This window comes from Mastigoproctus giganteus, chromosome 1 (assembly GCF_048544385.1).
Source record: "Mastigoproctus giganteus isolate SK-2022 chromosome 1, ASM4854438v1, whole genome shotgun sequence".
Lineage (NCBI taxonomy): Eukaryota > Metazoa > Arthropoda > Arachnida > Uropygi > Thelyphonidae > Mastigoproctus > Mastigoproctus giganteus.
This window is the reverse complement of record NC_143575.1, coordinates 178,428,207-178,451,921: the sequence shown is the minus strand read 5'-3', so window position 1 is coordinate 178,451,921 and position 23,715 is coordinate 178,428,207. Positions and strand designations below refer to the sequence as shown.

The window sequence follows — 23,715 nt, the reverse complement described above, 5'->3', positions numbered from 1 at the left end:
TATAAGAATTGAATCCTCCGTTAATTGCTTGCAAACCTATTGATGACATTTTCAATAAATTTCTTCTTTACCGTTTCCTTTTCTAGTTTATTCCTGTGCACACTAATCATACATAAACCTTATAGGCGAGTTTCTGAGATAGTGGACCCATTAACCATGTTTTCACACTTCTCAAGGTGCTGAAATTTCTTTCAATGGTACAGGTCGTAACAGGTAATGTCACACCAATAGTTATTGCCGAATTAATAGAAGGGAAATAGTCGCAATGTTCAAAAACTTCTGGTAAAGTTTGGGGAATATCAGTCGATAAACCAAAAACAGGAACTCTGTTTTATTGCTGCAATAGATGAAACACGTGTTCAATGGTTACCCGCCGAGGGCCGAAACTAGCCAACTCGTAATAAAATTTGAAGGCAGACAAAGCATCCCATGGTCGAGGGTGTAAGGTTACATATCTCAATCACTTTTACGTTTATAATTTGTGGAATTTTTTACTCGATCCCAGGGAGGGGAAAGTGCCCCGTTTGTCCCCCTCTGCGGACGCCCATGGCGGCCACAATATTCATTCGCCTACGCACGTATGCAAACGTATATAATCTGATGTCCTAGCGGTCATCCTTTAGGTCAAAAATAAATAATAAATCGTTATTTTTGCATTTCATAGAAAGAGGGCACTGTGTAGCAAAATGGTCAGACGGTAGGTGGACAGCAGCAATGAAATTTCTGGACTGGTAGAAATCGTGAATGTGGTAGATGTACACGTTTTAATGATTGCTTTGACAATAGTTTAACACGTGAGTCCGTTTTGTCAGTAACTGTGTTATGTTTTGTTAAGTGTCATTGTGAGGATTTTATTTGGGTAACAGTTTAGAATATAACAGTAGGAATTTTCCCGTAAGATTCACTATTAATCACCTCTTTTTATGTACATGGAGAAACGTGAAAAATTCTACCAAGGTAATTTCTCCAATTTTTGTTGTTATTTTGATCGAACCTTTAATGAATTAAAATATGAAATATTTGCTTTGTAAATGTTTATTATGTTAAGATTTCGATCACAATACTTATCCCATAAAAATGAATGTAATAGCTGTTACTATGCAGTTTGATTGGAGTAGATTTCTCGAACATGTACTCATAAAGGAAGTATTTTTCTGATGACGTTTAATTACTTATATAGAATATTGATACTAGAATGGTACTAGAATAGAATACTTGATTCTAGAAATTTTTCTAGAATTTTCCTGTGGTACTATATATATATATATTTTTTTTTATATATCGAGTTGGAGTAATTTCTATCTGGTGTAGATATAGTCACTGAATGTTTACAGCGCTGTACAGAAGCGGAGATGGTTTTGGATGCGGAACAAATGGGGGTGGATGGAATTGCAATAATCATCATGTGCCGTACTTTTGAAAAGCTAAAAACAATTTAGGACAGTTTCATCACCATTGTGATTAGCATTGACAAGTCGAAATTATACAACTTTTCCAGGTAGATAGCTTATTTTCATATTTTTATTATTAATAGCTACACGGTGCAAGGAAGCCTGGTGCTTATGCAGCACCAGCCAAAAAAAAAAAAAAAAAAAAATTCCCGAGTTACCAGAGAGAAAGAGAGAGAGAGAGAGAGAGAGTGAGTCAAAAGTAGAAGGGAATTACCAAAAAAGAGAAGAATGATGATATCCAGTGCTCAGGACCCTGGGTGTGCCAAGCCCATACTTACCAGATGTGAGCCCCTGGGGTTTATAAACAACATATCTTTTTATCAGAGGACACTAACCTTCCTAATATGAAAGTGATGCTATTCCAATGGAAAAAAAAAAACAAAAAAACTAGTTATGTTTGCACAAGACCTGATTTCTTTAGTACAGAATTTTTTTTTTTTTTTTGTAGATATTTCTGTATTTCAGTTAATACATTTGTTTAAATAAATAAACTAATAGCCACTTGATTGCTTTAAGTTATTAAAATATAATATATATTAAAATTTAATGCATGCATAAACTCACTTCCTCGAATTCCTGCCAACCCCCCCCCCACACACACACATTTGTTCCACAATTAATGTAAATTGAAATAAAATGACACTAGTCACTTTTTTAATTTGGTTTTCTAGCCCTTTTTCTTTTTAAATATGATTGAACTTTATCCACAGTTCATCACAAATTTTGTTATGCAAATTCTGTAAGAGCTAATAAAAACATTGTGATTGGGATGATAGAATTACAGGCATTAATTATATTGGATGTAAACCTTGAGGTTTTTTCCCAGGTAGTTGCTATTCACATAATATCAAATGAAATATACAGAAATCGCTCATTTCTAACTTCAGGAATGCATCCCATAAGGACGAGAGTTCACGAGTTCCCTACCTACCCCGATCCTACTAAGTTTAAATTCCTACTTGTTAAAACTCTTAAAGCTTTTCTCTTTCTGAGATTGTTATTTACTGATACTACTGCCCTATCCTTTGTTTTTCCCTCTCACAGGGAGATTTCTGATTCACTGCAATCTTGCTTATACAGTGAACTGTTTAAAATCTGGCACCCTTAGGGATTGCGAGGTGCCAGACTTTAAAAAAAGTATAACTAGTGGTTGAGCAATTTTAGAGAAGTCCATTTTAATAAATATTGAGCACAAACAATTGAATTTACTTACAGCTGTGAACATTTTTAATGACTGTTGTGCCCTTGCATTGTGTTTGCAAGCAACAGGATCTAAAGTGCGTGGTTAATGGAATGGTCTTAATTCCCATAGCAGAAGAAACTTGATTAGTGTAAGAAGTTGATATGTATTGTACTATTTTCAACAAATAGCTCTAGCTGTATTACAACTTTGAAACACTGATTTTGTATACTTCATATCAAACAACTTATTTACAAGTGTTTTTTCTGCATGTTGTTACTAGAGATCACCCGCTATCTGATGAGGGACTAGTTAGTCCTGAAACACTGTTATAGCAGTCTCATCTCATCTTAGAAATTATCAAGTAACCTTTTGGTAAACCCATATGTTTGAAAGTAGTGCGACATCAGGGCAACTTGTTGCAAAGGCAAGTTTGTTTGGCTGTGAGAATTGAGACCATTGCATTATTTATGCAGTTTAAATCTTGATAGTCACAAAAATATATTAAAGGACAAGATAATACTGCAAGCATTTTATGAAGTAAAAACTGTCACTATTTTTTGCATGCATTCTTAAAGATATGGGATCATTCGTACGAGGGGTGGATTGTTGTCTTAATTGTTGATTTTTTTTTTTTTTTTTTTAAATATCAGGTTTTAAAGAATTCCAGATTTTAGAGTGCTGGATTTTGCAGAGTTAACTGTATTTTTGATTTTCAGTCACATTAATAGTAAATTTTTAAATAAAATAAAAAAATTATGTGAGATTTAGTTATTCAGAATTGTGAAATCCATGTGCATGTAATATATTGTTTTTTGAAAGTTTTTAGATCAAAATTCTTTAACTTTCCATGTATCGGTATGAAAAGATCTTGAAATTTACTTAAATTTTATGTACACCTACAGTTTCATGGATTAATAAAAAATTTGAGTGTATGGAGCACCAGGAAAAAAAAATTAATTAAATTTAAATTAAAAAATGAAATAAAACCAACCAACCAGTGTTACCTTCCCTCATTTCATTTACCCATTTCTTTCAAGTATTTATCTGATCCCTATTAAGATTACATCCTTCACAAGAGCGGATGATGGAAGTTCATGTGAGAGTTTATTCTAACAGTCGGTTGTTCTTCTCTCTGACTAAAGAAAAATTTTCAGACATCTAGTTCACAATTATTGCATATTTATTTTAAATATATGTCCAGTTGTGTGTGTGCCATGGTACTAAGATAAAAATTCTCTCACATTTAGTTTACTAACCTTTTAAGGTCTTAAACACTTTGAGATCATCATGCAGATATATGGTTTCCAGACACTAACTTAAAACAATTTTAGCATTAGCATTAGTACAGGCAGCACATGTTGTAAGAAAGCAAGTTTACACAGTATCAGCCAAAAAAAAAAAAAAAAAAAACCACCCCTTCCCATTTCACTGATCCATTCATTCCATATGTTTTGAATTTATTTAAGCTATCAACTTCCACAACAACAGGGGGAAGTTTGTTCCAGCAATCAACTACCCGTTGGCTAAAGACAAACTTCTGCACATATCTATTCTACAATTGTCTTTCCTCAGTTTGAATCTATGCTCCCTCAGGTTTGTAATCTGAGCAAGAGGAAGAATTCCCTCAGCATTAAGCCTGCTCAATCCATTCAAGGCCTTATACACCTCAATCAGATCGCTTTGCAGGGGCTTAGTCTCCAGAAGCTGCAGTTTGCAGAACTGAAGCCTTTCTTCATCAGAGAGGCGCCTCCGTAGCCAGATGGTGAAGAGCAGCAGTGCATAGCACACGCTTCTTGATTAGAATGGAGTTCGAGCCCATGACCACCAAATATGGAGGATGCAGAAAGGTAAGGGAATGACCATCCCATTTTCCCCGGAGCAATATGGCCTTAGTTGCTAATGCTCCTGAAAACCAAATAACAACATCTTCATAAGAGCATCCCTTTGTTCCCTTCACCAGTCTTGTTGCTCTTCTCTGTACTCGTTCTAGCAACTCTACATCCTTCCTAAAATGAGGCTTCCAGACCTGTATGCAGTACTCAAGGTGTGGCCCAACCATTGCCTTATACAAGAGGATAATCACATCCTTATCCCTGCTTGCAAAATTCCTGTATATCATTGACAACACCCCATGACCTACTCTGGCAGCCTGTCTGCACTGCTCAGAAAATTTCATATCTGACTGCACAATTACCCCAAGGTCTTATTCATTCTCCACTACTCTCAGTGTAACACCACATAGTTGATATATTTCTCTGGGGTTACTGCTACCCATATGTAGTACAGTCAGTCCTCGTATAACACGTGTTTACACTACACGAATTCGATCATACACGATTTATAAATAGGGGAACGATATCTTATATAACACGAACCGAATTCGCTTATGCACGATTCGCCTTTGTGTTTACAAGAAATGGCAATCACCCCAACTGAATCCAACACGATAGGCATGAAGAGAAGATTCTGAAAATGTATTTGTTTTTTATATCAGTGAAGGGGAAACACATTTCACCATAATAACGTAAAAACCAACACAACTCCAGCTATCGGTATAATCGCAAATGCAATTAGATCGAGTTTACTACCAGTTTATAATAGATTCCACTGGCGGGAGGGAGCGCAACTGGAAATTGTTTTTATTGCTTTATGGTAGTAACCCCCAGAAATGTGCTTTAGTAAAATGTGAGGTGTTAATAGTGTATCTCTGCCTTTATGGTGTAGTTTATTCAGTTGCTATACGCGCGCAGCTTTGTTTACGTGTATCAAGCATGCCTCCTCGTTTTGTAATTGTGCTTTATTCCCTAAAAATGAGTAAAATACTTAAAAGGTGTGAAAAGGAAGCGTCCTGGTGATGACACTACAGATTCGGACAGAAAAAGAAAAGCGATATCGATAAACAGAGGCGGACTGAGTCAAAAATTCTTACCCGGGAAAATTTATAGTGGCCTCATACTCTTACTTTATGGCCAAAATCACACGGGCCTCCGCCTCTGTCGATTGAGAAAAAATATGAAATTGTGAAACGCTTTGAGCGAAATGTGATATTTCACGTGCTACAGACCTAAATGAGGCAACGCCGAGAATTAGAAAGAATGCAGAGAAAACGAAAACAATTTCATAGCAGGAACAACTCAAAGTGTAATTAAAATCCATTCGATTAAGACACAAAGAATTGGAAGAGATGGAACGCCTGTCATCTGTTTGGATAGAAAATAAAACAAAAAACAAGTTTGCTTACGATATAAGCAAAAGCATTAGCAATATTTTATTACGTAATAGTCGTAATAAAATGCGTAAGTATTTTATTACGATTATTTATTGTGTTTGGTAATGTTTTGGTTAGAAATGTGTGTTCAATCTTGGGTGGTCGGCACCTAACCCCATTTTTCCCATAGGGCCTGTTGTTTATATTGCACGATTTTGCATTGCACGAGGGTTTCTAGGAACGCAACTATCGTGCTATACGAGGACTGACTGTACTTTGCATTTCTCAATGTTAAACTTCAGTTGCCACTTATCAGCCCATCTACCCAACTTTTCAAGATCCTGTTGCAGCAGCAGCATACTTTCATTACTGTTATTAACAACCCTGCAAACTTTGACATTAAGCTGATATACTTTCATCAATATCACTGATAAATATACAAAACAACAATGGGCTCAACACCGAATCCTGACGATCAGCACTAATAACATCAGTCCACATAGAGCAGTAACCATTGACCACCACTCTCTATCCTCTCCTACTCAACCATCCTTCTATTCATTGTAGCAACTTGCCTTTAATGCCATACTGCTCCAGTTTGTACAGTAGTCTTCCATGTGCAACAGTATCAAAAGCTTTCCTGAAATTCAAGTATATGATATCAAAATTATTTTTTGCATCCAGTTCCTTTGTGACCACATCATAGTATCCAATCAGATTTGTCAGACAAGACTTCCCCTTGACAAACCCATGCTGTGTCTGAATTATTGCTGCAGTCTTGTCTAAATGATCCTGCAATGCTTCTTTAACCAGTGACTCCATTATTTTCTCTGGAACAGAAGTGAAACTAACAGGTTTGTAATTGCTTGTGTCACCCTTTGATCCCCCTTTGTGAATTGGAGATACATTTGCACATCTCCAGTCCGTGGGGACTTCCCCGAGTCCAAGGATGCCCTCATAATTATGGTTAAGGGTTTGCTTACTTCCTTTGCTGCCTCCATTAATATAACTGGAGAGATCCTATTTGCCCCAGGTGCCTTTCTTATGTTTAACTTCAACAATTTCTCCTCCACTTTGCTCTTAGTTATTACAAAATCATTTAACTCCCTGTTAGTTTGATAAACATCTGGCCCTGTCCTCCTTCAATAACTCCTCATGTGTGAATGTAGATGCAAAATACTCATTTAGTTCAGCAGCTATCTGAGACTGATCATCTACATTCAAACCTTTGATATCAAGTGGACCAATCTGATTTGTCTTCTTCCTTTTAGACTTTATATAACTCTTTGCTGTTTTTCTTTTCATCCTTTGCCAAAGATTTTTCATAATCTGCCTTTGCTTGCCCCACCTTCTTTGTGATTTGATTACAGATTAGCTTGTATCTACCATAGGCTTCTCTGTTGCCTGACAATTTATGTGCATCCCATGCATTTTTCTTCTCTGCCACGAGTCTCATTAGTTCATCTGACATCCATTTGGGCCTGAACCAAGAGCAGCATTTCTTAGTTGGAACAAAAAGCCTAGTAGCTTCCAAGATTACTTCCTTGAATGCTTCCCATTTAGAATTTGTTATTGGTAACAGCATCAGTTGATCCCACTGTATAGAACCTAAAAAATCTTTGAGACCATTGTAGTTGCAATTTATGAAAGGAAAAACCCTTCCCTTTACCCCTGATGGTAGTTACGTTTTAAGTAAATCTCACATCAGTACACTGTGATCACTGCTACCTAGTTGTTCCTTACTCTGTAAATTCTTAATGCATGAATAATCACTGCTGATAATCAGATCAAGAGTGTTACTCCCTCTTATTGCCTCTCTAACATGCTGCTGTAGAAAACAATCATCCAATAAATCCACAAAAGCCTTGCTCGTGTGTGAATGACCAATCCAGAAGTTCCATTCTATATCTGGTAAGTTAAAATCTCCCATTATAAGACACTGATTTACTGGCCCACTTTATTTTCATCAAGAGAGAGTGAAACTCAAGTCTCCCTTGATAAGAATATCCCTTTGTGCCCTTAAACAGGCCCATATGTTTCCTAAAATGGGGTCTCCAAGTCTGTAGCAGAATTTGTGATGCAGCCTCACCATTACTTCATATAGTGGAATAATTACCTCTTTATCTTTACTGGTAAAGTTTATCTATCACTGATAAATTCTCATGATGCCCTAGTAGCCTGTCTTTTTTTTTTTTTTTTATGTAAACCCCAAACACGAGTGGTATTAGAACCTATAGTACTTAATACCGTGCTTGAGTTGGAGGTTGAGAAGACGAAAGAAGATATTTGTTGACATTGGATGTGAACTTCTGTAGACTGTAAGTTTCAGGAAATATGTGTGAAGGAAGGTTGTTCCAGAAAACGGCAGTTGAATGAATAAACGAGGAAGATGAAAAGTTGGTTCTGTGAGTTTGAAGTTGGACAGTAAATGGATGTTGGCTGTTGGCATCATGTGTTCGGACTGTTTTGAAAGAGAGAGTGGGAATTATAGAAGCTAATTCAGAAGAACAGTGCCCATGGAAGTATCTGTAGAAGAGGCATGCAGCAGAAACAATACCTCTATCAGACAGCCAGTGTAGAGACTCTGTTAGAGATGAATCATTAATTAACCTAACTGCCCTCTTCTGAATGGAATCGAGAAGCCTGAGAGAGGTTTTGGGGGCACCACCCCAGATGTGGGAACAATATTCTATGGCAGGGTGGATTTGCGATTTATACAGAGTGAGCAACTGTTTGGAAGAAAAGTAATGCCGAGAGTGAAAGAGAAAACCAAATTTTTTAGATGCAGAAGAAGCAATATTTGTAATGTGCTTGTGCCAAAAGAGATTAGAAGTCAGGGTAATCCCCAAAAGAGATATATCATTTTGCGTAGAAATCGGAGTGTCACTAAAGATAAGCATAGGAGCAGAAGAATCCGTTTTGTGAGATATAAGATAAGACTGAGTTTTAGAAGAGTTGAAATCAACTAAGTTGTTTTACTTCCACTGGAGAATTACCTGAAGATCGGCATTTAAGGAATTGGTAGCAGATTTTCGAGAAGTTGAAGCTGATTGAGCAGAACAAGGTTTCTCAAAATGGAAAGTGGAATGCAATGTGCTATCATCGCCAAAACTATGGATAGGATTTCCAGTCAATGGAAGAAGGTCATTAATGTACAAGAGGAAAAGAGTGGAGAAAAGAACTGAACCTTGGGGGACACCGGCATTAGTGGAGAAGTTAGAAGACAGAGAGCCATCTACCATCACCCTCAGTGAGCGATCAGAGAGAAAACTGGATAACCAATTACTAAAAACAGTTGGCAAACCATAAGATGGAAGCTTGTTTAGAAGACCTTTATGCCAAACACGATCGAAAGCCTTTGAGATGTCAAGAGCAACAACTTGTGTCTCACCGAATCTTTTCCATTGAATTAGTCCATAAATGGGTAACATAAGCCAGAACATCACCAGTGGATCGACACTGACGGAATCCATACAGTTGATCGGACGGAAGGTTTCTAGGTAGTTTAAGAGTTGGTGGTTAATTGATTTCTCCATTACTTTAGAAATAGTAGAAGTAATTGCAATGGGATGATAATTGGATGGGAGGGATTTGTCACCCTTTTTAGGAACTGGCTGGATATGAGTAAATTTCCAAGCAGAAGGAAAAACACCTTTGGAATAAGAAAGTGAAAAAAGGTGGCAAAGAATCGGAGTAAGTTCAGGAGCACAGGTTTTGAGAACAAGTGGAGAAATACCATCGGGACCTGGAGCTTTCTTAGCATCAAGATCCATCAAAATCTTTCTGACATCCTTTTGATGGAAGACCACAGGAGGCATTGAATGGAACGTGTTGGGAATGGTGGGAGGTGTTTTACCAAGATTATTAATGTATGAGTTGGAAGAAAAATGGGATGCTAGCAGGTCAGCTTTATCCTTGGCAGAAGTGACAACAGAACCATCTGGTTTGGACAGAGGAGGGAGCAGAGATGGGCAAAAGTTGCGGCCAATAGTGTTGGCAAGGGACCAGAATGCTTGGCTACCATTAGGGCAAGAAGCAAGTTTTCTACTCTTAGCCTGTTCAAACTCTAGTTTGGACTGATTAATAACTGCTTTACAATTGTTGCGAGCTTTGGTGTAGGCAGAAAATGAAACTGAAAAATTAGAAACAAGCCAATTACGATATGCAACATTCTTCTCTTGAACAGCCTTAGCACATTTATTGGAAAACTAACAAAACAACACGAGGTTGGGAATAGCCATGAGATAAAGGCTCCATTGGAGAAGAGACAATCACCAAGTTGTGATCTGAAGTTCCTAAAGGACCTCTCACTTCGACCGTCTACTTAGAAGGGTTGTTTATGAGAAAAAGATCAAGCGTGTTGGTTGTATGATTAGGATTGTCTGGTATTCTTGTAGGTAAATGAACGATCTGTGCAAGATCATTAGTAATTGCAAAAGCCTCAGCATCTTGAACAGCTGTGTCGGTGTGACTAGAAAACGGAAGCCAGCTGGAGTTGTGAACATTAAAATCGCCAAAGAAAATTACCTCACTGTTAGGAAAGTTGGACTGGAGAAAGTCAAGTTGCAAAGAAAGGAAGTCAAAGAGCTCCAAGTGATTAGTGGAGTTAGGAGAATGGTAGAGACAACAGATAAATTTTACACAATGAGGTAGAGAGATTTTAAGCCAGAGAAGATCAAAGAGAGTAGATTCCAAATTGCCAAGTCTCTGACTGGCAATATCAGAATGGACATATGCACAAGTATCACTTTTGAGGCGAAAGGAATCATACAGCAAATAATTTGGGCATCTGAGATGAGCAGTAGTTGAATCAACTGATAACTGAGATTCTGTGAGAAAGAGTACATGGGGTTTGGCAGACTGCAAGTGGAAATGGACATCGTTAAGGTTAGAATTGAGATCACGTATATTTGTGAAATGAATTAGGAAGTGCTTGGGAGTTTTAGATCTTTTCGCAGATAAGCTTGCTCTATTAGTTTGACAATTTATGGTGTATTCAATAGTAAGAAAACGTGGGTGGGACATGCTGTATGAAGTAATGAAATTTTTGGATGTGGCGTACACATGGTAGGAATATACCCAGATCCTTGACATAACGTGGTCTTGACAATGCTCCCCGCATACACACTACTCTTACTCCCTCCAGTCATTATCTGGCAGAGTAGAGGTAGCAAGATTATACACTAGCTGATCCGGAAGCTTCCTAGAGGGTTACCAATAGGTTCAGTCCGGTGGACTAACTAGCGGCCGGCCTGCGAACACCGTTTTAGAGCTGTACCCTCGAAATGTAAGGAATATTGGATCTCGCCACGATGTTCATCCTAACCTGAAAAGTCATCAGTCATACTGCATGATGGAAGAGATAGGGAAGGGTCGACCGAAACTTAGCTCTAGAGACTAAACATGGGTTGCACCACTGCAAGCCTCCAATAAGCAAAGTGGTGGTGTTACACCGGTTGATGAGAGTCATCTACCACCTAGTACTGCCTGGTAACATAGAGGGGCGGCATTCCTCCATGTGGTGTGGGCGCCACACCTCGACCTTCACACCACCGTGTACTTGTGTGTTGATGTTATACCCACTATTACTAACAATCCCACCATCGTGAAGGTTTAAGCAGAGGATTTGGCTGTCACACATTGTCCGGACTTTGCCAAAATTGGGTCCACTTGACTTGAGTGTCACCCGAATATCAGTTCCATCAGCATTTTAGACTCCCAGGTAGCAAGTGCAGCTTGTCTGGCATATCTGAGAGAATGTCTGGGACAACCTCCTCATGGTCTACATTGTTCGGAGAACTTCATATTGTATCGTTACTCCTGAGCCTTTTCATTATGTACAATCCTGAGTTTGGTAATACTCAGTGGAACATTACATGGAGTTTCAACAAACATTATCATTTCCCATTATTAAAACTTAGCTGTTATTTCTCAGCTGATCCAGTTAATTTATCATCTTGTTGAAGTAGCCTTGATTAGTGTCATTAATCTACATGTTTATCAATATCATTAATAAATATTAGAAACAGTAAATGATGAAGAACTGAATCCTGTGGGACACCACTCATAACATTAGTCCATTAGCCATTTATAAGTACTCTGTCTCCTACCACTTTAACCATCCTATTATTCATAGTGGTCCCTTTACGTTAATGGTCATAATTTACTTGATAAGGCTTAAGTAAATACTATATGTACTCCTATTCTTGACTAGTAAGCTATAGTAACAAGTAGTCAGAATAATCAGAATACCTTGTGAGTGTGATTAAATTAGTAAATAACATAGTAAATAGTATAAAAAATATATAACATAGTTGCCAACTCTCAGGATCAATTTGACTCTTCCTCCATCTTGCCATCATAATATTATTATTAATAGTGGTAGTGGCAAATGATAAAAGGAAGCAAGCTTATACAGAATCAAAAAAAAAAAAAAAAAAAGGCCAGTACTTCCCATTTCACCTGCCCATCCCAACTAACAGTTTAGTTCTTCCTTGAATTTATTTAAACCACTCACCTCTACCACACCAAATGGAAATTTATTCCAGCAATCACCCACCCTCTAGCCGAAGGCAAATTTCTGCACATATCGGTTTGAATTTATGTCCCTTCATGTGACTGAGCAAGAGGAAGGATTCCATCAGTATTGATCATACTCAATTCAAGATCTTAAACCATCTCAATCTGATCTCCTTGCAGTTGCCTTAGTCTCCAGATGCTGCAGTTAGCAAACTAAAGCCTTTCCTGATAAGAGCATCGTTTTGCTCCCTGCAGCAGTCTTCTCTGTACTCTTCCAACAGATCCATCTCCATCCTAAAATGAGGCTTCCAGACCTGTATGCAGTACTCAAGATATAATTGGTGACAAAGAGTATTTCCCTCTTTTTGCAGAAACTCATTTTTTCTTTGTTTAAAAAAATATATATTATGAGTTGCTGCTTATGTTTTTTTTTTTAACATTACAGCTATCAGGTGTGCTAGTCTGCATTACAAACTAAAAATGTGGGATAATAGTGTTCTCTTTGAGCTGTCGTTTTATCATGCTTGTGTTGTACAAAACTAATTAACAATATCTTTCAATAAGATGGCAAAGAAATACAATATAAAACATCTGTTCAAGATTTTCTGTGCATTATAAAATTTATAAAAGGTGATGTTCACAACTCCATGTAATGCAGTTGTGAACATTAAAATTGCCAAGAAAAATAACCTCACTGTTAGGAAAGTTGGACTGGAGAAATTCATTCCAAAGGAAGGAAGTAGAGTTCCCAGTGATTTGTGGAGTTGGGAGGATGATAGAGGTAACAGATGAATATGACAGAATGGGATAGAGAGATTTTAAGCTAGAAAAGATGGAAAAGAGCATCTTCCAAATTAATGAGTGTCTGACAGGGAATAAGCTGACATATGCACAAATACCACCTTTGAATTGAAAGGAATTATACAGTGATTAATAGGACAACTGAGATGAGCAGTGATTGAATCAATTGATAATTAGAATTCTGTCAGAAAAAATAAGTTTGGCTTGGCAGACTAAGTGGAAATGGATGTCATTGAGACCATGTATATTTGTGAAATATATAAGTAAACAAGGAAGTGTTTGGCAAGTTTAGGTCTTTTTGCAGGTAACTTTGTTCTATTAGTTTGACTATTTGTGACATATTCAGTAGTAAGGAAAGGTGGGGAGGACGTATGAAATTTTTGAATATGGCATATGAATGGCAAGCATATACCCAGCTCCTTGACATAATGTGGACTCAACAATATCCCCCACATACACACTACTTGGACCCTTCCAGTCACTATCTTGCAGAGTAGAGGCAGCAAGATTATATGCTAGCTGATCTGGATGCCTCCTAGAGAGTTACTAATAGGTTCTGTCCGGTGGACAATCTAGCGGCCAGCCTGTGAACACCATTTTAAAGCTGTATCCTCGAAATATAATGTAAAGAAGATTGGATCTCACCGTGATGCCCATTATAGCCTCAAAAGACATCAATCATGCAGCATGATGGGGGATTTCTAGAGCTTTGCTCTGGAGATTAAACATGGATTTTACACTTCAAGCCTCCAATAAGCAAAGTGATGGTATTGCATGGGTTGAATTAGTATTGTCTGCTAACATAGAGGGGTGGCATTTCTCTGTGTGTGGTGTGGATGCCACACCTCATCCTGGTTATGTATTTCAGGACTTGCAAGCAGAGGATTTGGTACTGTCACATAATGACCGAACTTTGCCAAAATTCGGTCCACTTGACTAAGGTGTCACCAAAATTTATCACTTTCAGTGTTTTAGACTTCCAGGTAACAATCGCACTTTGTCATACTTGAGATCGTGTCTGTGACAGCCTCGGTGACCCAAGGATTTTGAAGATCACTTCTGTCATTTATTTCATTGCGAGAACTTACCAGTGCTATTAGGAAAGAAGAAAGAGTTGGTATACAGTGTTCCTTGGTCATGGAACTGACTAGTGTGCAATGAATCATGAAATACTTTATAACAAGTTATTTTATCCCAGATTATTCTTGGCATATTAATAATTTTAATAAATAATAATTCTAATAATAATGTTAACTGAGAGAATATTCAACCAGATTTAAAAAAAAATAAATAAATTCAGGTGCTGTTTTGGAAATGCTCTTGACAGCCAATTCTGAACAACAGTGCCATATTTATTAAAACAAACAAACAAACTGGCTCTCTGCCACAGTATATTTCTTGAAGTAGTTATAATTAGCTGTCTAATTATAACTACTTATAAGTAATCTAATTATAAGTAGTTATAATAAGCTGATTGATTAATATTTAAAATCAGTGAACTACTATCCTATGGCTATATTTTAATACAAAATGTGCATTTTGTCACAGTGAAATTTAATTTCTAGTGCTAGTGACTTCAAAAAGCCTCCTGTTTTATGCTTGTTTTGATCAAAAAACCTCCTGTATTCACTGCAAATACTTGATCTCCAGCTTTTCAAAAATCAAAAGTTCATAACTATCCATCAAGCTCTTCATTTGTGTTTAAAAATTTGTATGAATATCAGAAAGATTGGTTGTTGGTTTTGTCTTTAAGCAAAGAGCTGTCTTAAGTTTTCTGAGCTAGCCTATTCAAATATTCTACAGAAAATTTGCAAATTTCTTTATATATGCTGGTGTAGAACAGAAATCAAAATCATCTCCATGTACTTCGAAAACATGTGCATCATGGTAAAGATGTAATACACCAACAATTCAGTTCTTTTTTCATCATATCAATATGGCAACATTTCAAATTCTGAGTCTGTACCTTCCTGCAAATTGGGAGAAGTGCAAAATAACACTGAAGGATAAACCATCATGAATTACCATATTGGCAAGTGTTGCATCTAATGAGTTTTTATTTTTTTGGATTGAAAAAATAATTATTTTCTCTGGAATAAACACATACAATATAATGAGAGACTAACTCATTATTAATTGTGCAGTTAGATGTGAAGTTTTCTGAGCAGTGCAGACAGACTGCCAGAGCAGATCATGGGGTCTTGTCAATGATATATAGGAATTTTGCTAGCAGGGATAAGGTGGTGATTATTCCCTTGTATAAGGCAATGGTCAGGCTACACCTTGAGTACTGTATACAGGTCTGGAAGCCTCATTTAGGAAGGATGTAGAATTGCTAGAATGAGTACAGAGAAGGGCAACAAAACTGGTGAGTGGAACAAAGGGGTGGTCTTATGAAGAGAGGCTTGATGAGCCAAAAAGAGGAGTTCCTTTGTAGATGGTATTAATGAAAAACCCCCATCAGGCTTCAGGACATCATCTCCTTTTATACCTATAAAAAATAAATAAAATAAATTGCAGCCATTATCAACCCACTGCAGGATGGAAGCCTCCTCAGCAATTCGTGCTGCGGGAAATGGACCATAATCTGCCACGCTGGTCCAGTGTGGGTTGGCAGATCGACCGTATTTAGCAGTCAGGGGCTTGAACCCCGGTCTACTTAAAGAGCGTGTGCCACTGCACTCCCATAATTACTCCCCAAAGAAGGATTTAGGACAAACCCTTGCTTTTTCGTTCGTCCCCCTTCCAGATATATGCTACTTCAACACCTTTCGAATTACACTTCACCCGGATGCAGCCGTTCCTGAAGAAACCCCCAGGTAAGAGAATTCTTCTGCCTTAGAATAGATATTTCTAAAATTTAATATTCCAAAAATAGCCTATACTATCCTTTGTGGAAAAAATCCATAAAGTTTATTTTAAATCCATAATGAGATCTCCAATCCACTACAAGGAAAAATTATAATAAATTATTAGCATTTGTCCGACTTTATGAAAATTAGCAGGACTTGACTACTCAAGTCACCACTTCGGTGATTTACCATAAACTAAAATGATGCTTGGCACTAACTTGTTCGATTGTTTTTCCATAGTCTGAGGCTTTCAGCAGTAAAACCTTTTTAGTATAAACATTTTAATATAATGGAGGTGAAATATTGCAATTGTTGTCATCAATATCCATAATTGGATAGCATCGACCAAGTGAAGCATTTGCTGCTAAGTTCTGATGGTTGTGAACAGTTCTTAATTACTTAGTGGATTGTTGTGTCTTATTGTAATTGTGACCTTTTAAGGTATGTCGAAACTCCAAAGGAGCTCATTCTTCCAACCTGGTAATGAGTTTAATGAAAAAAATGTTAAGCAATTAGAAATCCTCAGTTTCAAAATGTTTCACATAGGCAGAGTAAAACATTTATAAATTTTGAAATAGTACTTAAAAATGATCTTTAACTCATGTAAGCATATCTGTCTTTTCATTTTTATTTGTGTAGTTAATATTTCTTACCCTTAGGTAATTTTCTCTTCTAAGAAGTTTTCCCTTGTAAGAAGTTCCAAACCTCCAGTCCCTTGGAAAACTTCTTATCTGGGTTCTACTGTACTTCTAAAAAAAAATTTTAAATATATTACATATTAAATACTATTATATAATACATATAATATATGTACATATTAATTACTTTGTGAAAATTGTAAGAAGAAAATTGAGGAACTGTTGCAGTAAAGCTTTGACTATATTTAGGAAGCCAGAAATAATTTCAGATTTTTTAATCATTAATCTTTAATCATGGCAATGTGGAGCGTTATTTGTGAAATGCACCTGTCAGATGCTGCATCACCTCCTCCAAGTTAAAATAATCTTCATATTTTTAATTTTTACTACTAGATCTAACTTCACTAGCCAGAAGCTTTTTTGAAACTAAGATGTATTTTGTGTGTTTTGAAAATAAATTTTGGAGTCTAAAAAGATTCCTAGAAACTTAAATTCTGAAACTTAATATCTGGCATTGGACAAGAATCAGCAGAAAAGAAGGTCTCAGGGCTACTAATGAGAAGTTGATGTATCGAGTTTTAGGTTAAAGAAAGTAAAATATTTATTATTAAAGTTTGCGGTGGCAGAAGAAACTTACTGCCTCTTCAGCTAGGGCTGAAGAAGATTTTCAGTTGGTGGGAAAGACCAAGTGAAGAGGACATCATCAGCATAGGAGAGAATTTGGTTTCTATTAAAAAAAAAAAAAAAAAAAAAGCATAAAGATGGTAGCAAAAAGCAGGGCTTATATGGGATCTGTGATAGGTATCCCTTGGGAATATACTATTATTATACTATACAGAGTGTCTCAAAAATATTGGTACAAACGTTTAGGGAGTGTAGGTAACATCTAAAGGAATGTGAATCACATAGGAACCCATAACCGGAAATGTCACAGTAAGTCGGTACACGGCGCTGTTCATCAGTTTGCAAGAGGGAAAATTTCTGGTTTACTCATTCAAGCAGTAGTTGCCGCACGAAAAGCATGCATCGATATACGAACTGTGAGCTAGCAGACATGCACCTAGTGTATGGATTAGGAGAGGGCCTACACGGTGTGCACCCCCATGTGACAACATCGCTTCGCAATAAATGTGTGGGCAGGTATGGTCGGTGACTTTAGTCGGCCCATACCTGTTACCAACCTGCATGAACTCCGCTAAATATCGGATCTTTCTTGAACAAGTTCTACCAGGGTTACTTGACGATGTTCCAGCAAACGTGAGACAACATTTGGTTTCAACATGACAGAGTGCCTGCCCATTATGGAAGGTGTGTTCATGACTATTTGAATAGGCGTTTTGGGCCGTCGATGGATTGGCCGTGGTGGACCTGTTGTCTGGCCCCCATGCTCACCTGATTTATCGAGCTTTGATTTCTTTCTGTGGGGGGCCCTCAAATTTATGGTGTATGAATCGCCTGTGGAGATGGAAATGGATCTCGTGGCGAGACTCGTCTGCGCTGCTGCTACTGTCAAAGAAACTCCATGTGTGTTCGACCGTGTCCGCCAATCCATGCTGCGTCGGTGTCACGCATGCATCGCGCCTCATGGTGGAACCTTCGAGCATTTGTTGTAACATCATGAAATGCATCCATCTTGTACTCCATTGTTAATATTATGTTAAATAAATGTTTGCCACTAATTACTGTCTTGTGTCATTTCTGCTTCTTGTGCCTCTGCTACTACTTTCCCGTGACGTTTCCGGTTATTGGTTCCTATGAGATTCACATTCCTTTAGATGTTACCTACCTCCCTAAACGGTTGTACCAATATTTTTGATACACCCTGTATAATAATAATACTATTATATAAAAGTATTTAATATGTAATATATTTGTAAAAAATTGTTTGAATAAAGGAAAAGTGAATTAATAGAAACCAAATCAAATGCAGCGGATATGTCTAGGGAAACAACATAAAAGCCCATGTTCTTGTGTCATTAGTTAAGGATGTTAAGAATTAGGGCATCTAGGCATGTTATGGTACACTATTTTCTCATTCCATAATGGGTATGTATTGGTCTTTCACTAAAGATTTGGCTTGTTAATTAACAAAGCATACATTTTTCTATGCTAATAATAATAATAATATCAGTCCGATTGAAAAGGCTGGCTGACATTGGTTGAAAGTACAACAGACTGAATGGCGTGTTTGTTTTAGGCACAGGAATCCCCTCTATACTCCAGCCATGAAGAAGAAACTCAGACTTTTTTTTTTTTTTTTTTATGTAAACCCCAAACACGAGAGGTGTTAGAACCTATAGTACTTAGTACCGTGCTTGGGTTGGAGGTTGAGAAGACGAAAGAAGATATTTGTTGATATTGGACTTGAACTTCTGTAGACTGTAATTTTCAGGAAATACGTATGAAGGAAGGTTGTTCCAGAAAACGGCAGTTGAATGAATAAACGAGGAAGATAAAAAGTTGGTTCTGTGAGTTTGAAGTTGGACAGTAAATGGATGTTGGCTAGTGGCGGCACGTGTTCAGACTGTTTTGAAAGAGAGCAGGAATTATAGAAGCTAATTCAGAAGAACAGTGCCCATGGAAGTATTTGTAGAACTGGCTGCCTCCACGTGGCAAGTGACGGGAGCGGGGGATCGGGACACTACAAGTCCGCGACTCCCTGCTGCTAAATGCCAGTTGCCAGCCACAAACAACGAGAACAACACACTACATACACTAAAATACAAATTAAAGGGTAAAATAAAATTTTTTTTTTTTTTTTTTTTTTATATATAACATAAGCATAACTAGACCTAAGTAAATATATATATACATTTTTTTTTTTTTTTTTTTTTAGTCAAAATTCAAAATTGTATATGTTATCATTAGAGAAATTGTTAAAAAATTTTATGCTGGCAAAGATAAACGCTTAAACAATGGCGGATATAGGGGAAACCCTGGATACCGCTAGTAACCTAGCAAAACACTATGTAGAAGAGGCATGCAGCAGAAATGAATATTCTGTGAATATTCTTGCTAATCAAGACTATGAAATTATCAGTATAGCAATAACTAGTGATTTTGAGGATACAACTTGGAAATTCATATACCCCAAGACTATAATAGTTAGGTAACTGATATGTTATTTCAGTCATTTCTTGGAGATTGATGTTGCTAAAAGGTTGGCATATTAATGGGATATGCCAGATCTGTCACTGCTTGTTCTAGGAGGAGAATCTGAGAATGTGGTTGACCCATTCTAATGGCTGTAAGGTGCAAAGAATATTTGGCACAGCATGAGGAGTAGCTGAAAAGGTTCTTTTTTTCCTTGCTTAACATTTAGGTCAAAGTTAGAATGGACTGTGCTCTGCCTTGGCAGGAAGAGTTTCCTTTTGTCAACAAAGTCACTGAAAGTATCATTTGGGAGGTCCAAATTGTAATTTAAATGAGCAGATTGTTTTTTCTTAAAGGCAGCTGTTTATCCCAACATGGTTTGGAATGATGTGAAATTGGACATTGTAGTTTGAATAATGAAACTAGTCTATTGCAAAATCGTAAATCTCCCTCTCCAAACTGCCTTAAGTTTGGAGAGGGAAGTTTATATGAGAGCCCAAAGGATACATTTCATATAGAAATTTGCCCATTGAAATGTTGATGAATTTGGGATTTAAAGTTTTTTTTTAATTATGGGCCTGTTGTTATGAAGAGGCACTCCATTAGTTTTGGCCTGGGATACAAGCTTAAAGGAGCAGACTAAAGGTAAAAAAGTAAAGCAGACTAAAGGTAAAAAAGTAAAGCAGACTAAAGGTAGTCAGAGTTAAAATAATTAGTATGTCATACCACTGTTTCTGTGGACACAGTTTGAAAAAATCCTGTCATTCAGATTAAGGCATTCAGATTATTGGCTAGTTTATTCCATGTCTGAATGGTGCCTGACATTAGAAGGTTGTGCTATTGTAACCATTAATATATACTGAAGTACAACATTCACACACTAGCTGATGAAGGGGCACTCTGCTTCGAAAGCTACTGTCTATGTATTTTAACACTTTTATTATATATATTTTAACTCTTATCTTGTATTTTAACACTTATCTTATTTTATTTCTGTTTTACCTTATGTATATATCATTTTTATTTTAATAAATTTATTTTAACCAGTTAGTCGGTCGTCGCAAGAAACTTTGATGATAAAGTCAAGTTATTTTAAATATAAAACTGAATTTTCTTTTCAGAAAACCCAGAGGGGGAGAGGGAGGGAGGGAGGGAGGGGGGGAGAGAGAGGGAGAGAGAGGGAGAGAGAGAGAGAGAGAGAGAGAGAGAGAGGTTCACAAACTTTTTTTGATTTCTGAGGGGGTCCATAGATCTCAGTAGTTTGGGACCACTGGTATACAGGATTAAATTTAAAAAATATACCTAAGTGACGTGAATAAACACAGACCAAAATATCCAAATAGGTCAAATTGTATAAAGGATTTTATAAAAAATGGGACAGAAATGCCAAAATATTTTGGTACTAAGTAGTAAAGAAGCATATCAATTGAATTTAAAAACAGAAATAAAAATGTATAGAAAAGTGACATGTAGCCTAACATAGGCTATGGCAAATTTCATATTAGATACAAAAAACTGCATATCTAATATGAAACAAAAAGTAATGTCAATTCAAGATCTGTTTCACACTAAATATGCAAGAGTGTACACGGTAAATAAAACAGTGAGATATCAGCTGTAATACTGTGTTGAGCCACTGTTTGTATGGATAACAGCCGCTGTTTGCCTAGGCATTGCGCCATTAGGTATGTCTGAAGACATCCATATGAATCTGCAGCCAAATAGATGATAGTTCTGTGTCCATATGTCTCACTTCCCATTCCAAAACATCCCACAGGTGTTCAGATTGGATTGAGTCAGACGAAATGAAGCCAATAAACTTGGGTCATACCAGCACTGCGTTCTTCGAACCACTCACAAGGTGCATTATTGTCTTGAAAGATTAGAATGTAAATTAAAAACAGTAGTCCACAATAATATTATAATTGTGAAATTGAATATATTATTATTATTATTAACCATATGGTGAAGGAAGCCTGAGGCTTATGCTGCACCAGCCAAAAAAAATTCCCGAGTTACCCTGAGAGAGAGAGAGAGGAATCACCAAGAAAGAGGAATCACCAAGAAAGAGAAAAATGATGATATCCAGCTCAGGACCCTATGTTTGCCAAGCTCATACTCACCAGATGCGAGTCCCTGGGATTCAGATAGAGAAATGTAATAGAAAGGCTTAATGATTTAACTGGTAAAGAGTAAATGTAAAATAAATGTCAAAAATAAATACCAAAGTACGATAAAAAATATATATACGTCATCGGTGGATAATTGGAAAGTAATTTCATTATTAAGATGGAGTAAAGAAGATGATTGAGCAGGAGAGAGTGCACTCAGTAACAGACCAGTCCTTTATGAATTATTGATATGAATTATAGGTATGATGTTATGTTATGTATGATGTTACTTAAAAACAAAGAATTAATTGTGAAAGTATAATATGAACAGGTCTATATTTATTTAGAAAGAATTCTATCAGTTAGAGGGCATTTTTATATTAGCAAGATTGTGTTACATAGTTATACGAATTGAATTTTTTTTTATTGGAAAAACATTAATGATAATTGTGTTCTTTGAGGTACTGTGAAAAGGAAATTTATGAAAGCTTTAGTAATAAATATGGATGTTAGAGGTTTGGCTGAATTCAGCATCACTGATTAAGTGCCAGGTTTATTGAGGCTACTTGAATTTAACATCAGTGGTTGCACAAAATGACTAACTTAGAAATATAAATCAAAGTAAATTTTTCACCTATCTCGAAGGGGGATATGTTGAGTGTAAGCTTCTAATGGCTGCTTTTTCAAGCTCTCAGTTTAATTTTTCAGTGAATCTACAACAATAAGAGTCAAGCATAGTATCTCCTTAAGGTACTTCCTAATATTCACATTCAGTAATATGTGGTTATCATTACCTTACATAATTCAAGATAACTGCAGTTACTTGATAATAGTCTAACAAAGCAAAATTCAGACTTGACCCAACTGCTTTAAACAGATTAAGTCTCAGAAAAAAGGAAGAAAGAGGGCAAGATCTATAGCACTTGCCTGAACAAATCAAAGAATGTGAAATCTCTTCCAAATGAAGACTTAAATATTCTGCAATTCCAGATAGAATCACTTCTTGTTACAAGTTTCTCAAAAAACAGGTTCCAATTAACCGTTACAAGAACAGACTAAGTTCAGCATCCAAATGGCCTTTCTGCATATATGTTATTAGAGTTGCATCTTCTTTTAATCTACAGATCTATTCACAAAATATTAGGAAATGGTACAAATAAAATTGAAACAATGTATAAAACAGTCTTTCAGATATTTCGATTTTATCATCTTAACAGAACTTGTATGAGGGTCAATGCAATGAGTCCCTACAATGAATGGTACTCAACTTGAATACAATTAAAATTTGTTTACAAAAGAGATTGTGTAATTTGTCTTATCCTGACACACATAAAAGTTATAAATATTATTTCATTTGGAAACAATTTCAAAGCTGTAATGACAATGTTTTTTTTTAAGAAAACCCCAAACACAAGAGGTATTAGAACCTATAGTACTTAGTACCATACATGGGCTGAAGTTTGAGAAGATACTTGTTGACATTAGACTTGTAATGGGACTACTTTAAAAAAGAGAGCAGAAATTACAGAAGCCAATCAGAAGAACAGTGCCCATGACTATAGAATCTACAGAAAAGCATGCAGCAAAAACAGAACATCTATGAGACAGAGTGCAGAGACTGTTAAGATGGGTCATTAATTAACCTAACTGCTCCCTTCTGAATGGAATCTAAAGCCTGAGAGAGGTTTTGGGGGCACTGCCCCAGATGTGTTCGGAAGAAAAGTAATGCCAACAGCGAAATAGAAAACCAAGTTTTTTAGATGCAGAGAAAGCAACATTAATTGTAATGTGCTTATGCCAGAGAGAGAGAGAGAGAGAGAGAGAGAGAGAGAGAGAGAGAGAGAGAGAGAGAGAGAGAG

The 23,715-nt window shown here is 36.7% G+C and overlaps 1 protein-coding gene across 3 annotated transcripts in view; it reads left to right on the top strand.

The window, feature by feature from the left end:
* The first annotated feature begins 715 nt into the window (after nt 1-715).
* LOC150091327 (beta-1,4-N-acetylgalactosaminyltransferase bre-4-like) overlaps nt 716-23,715 on the top strand; it is a 334,677-nt gene continuing 311,677 nt past the window's right edge. For 2 of the 3 annotated variants that reach the window (XM_090383216.1, XM_090383209.1), the window contains exon 1: nt 716-957. The gene's annotated coding sequence lies outside the window, so the exon portion shown is untranslated. The remainder of the gene's footprint in view (nt 958-23,715) is intronic. The other variant, XM_090383223.1, reaches the window with a different exon arrangement.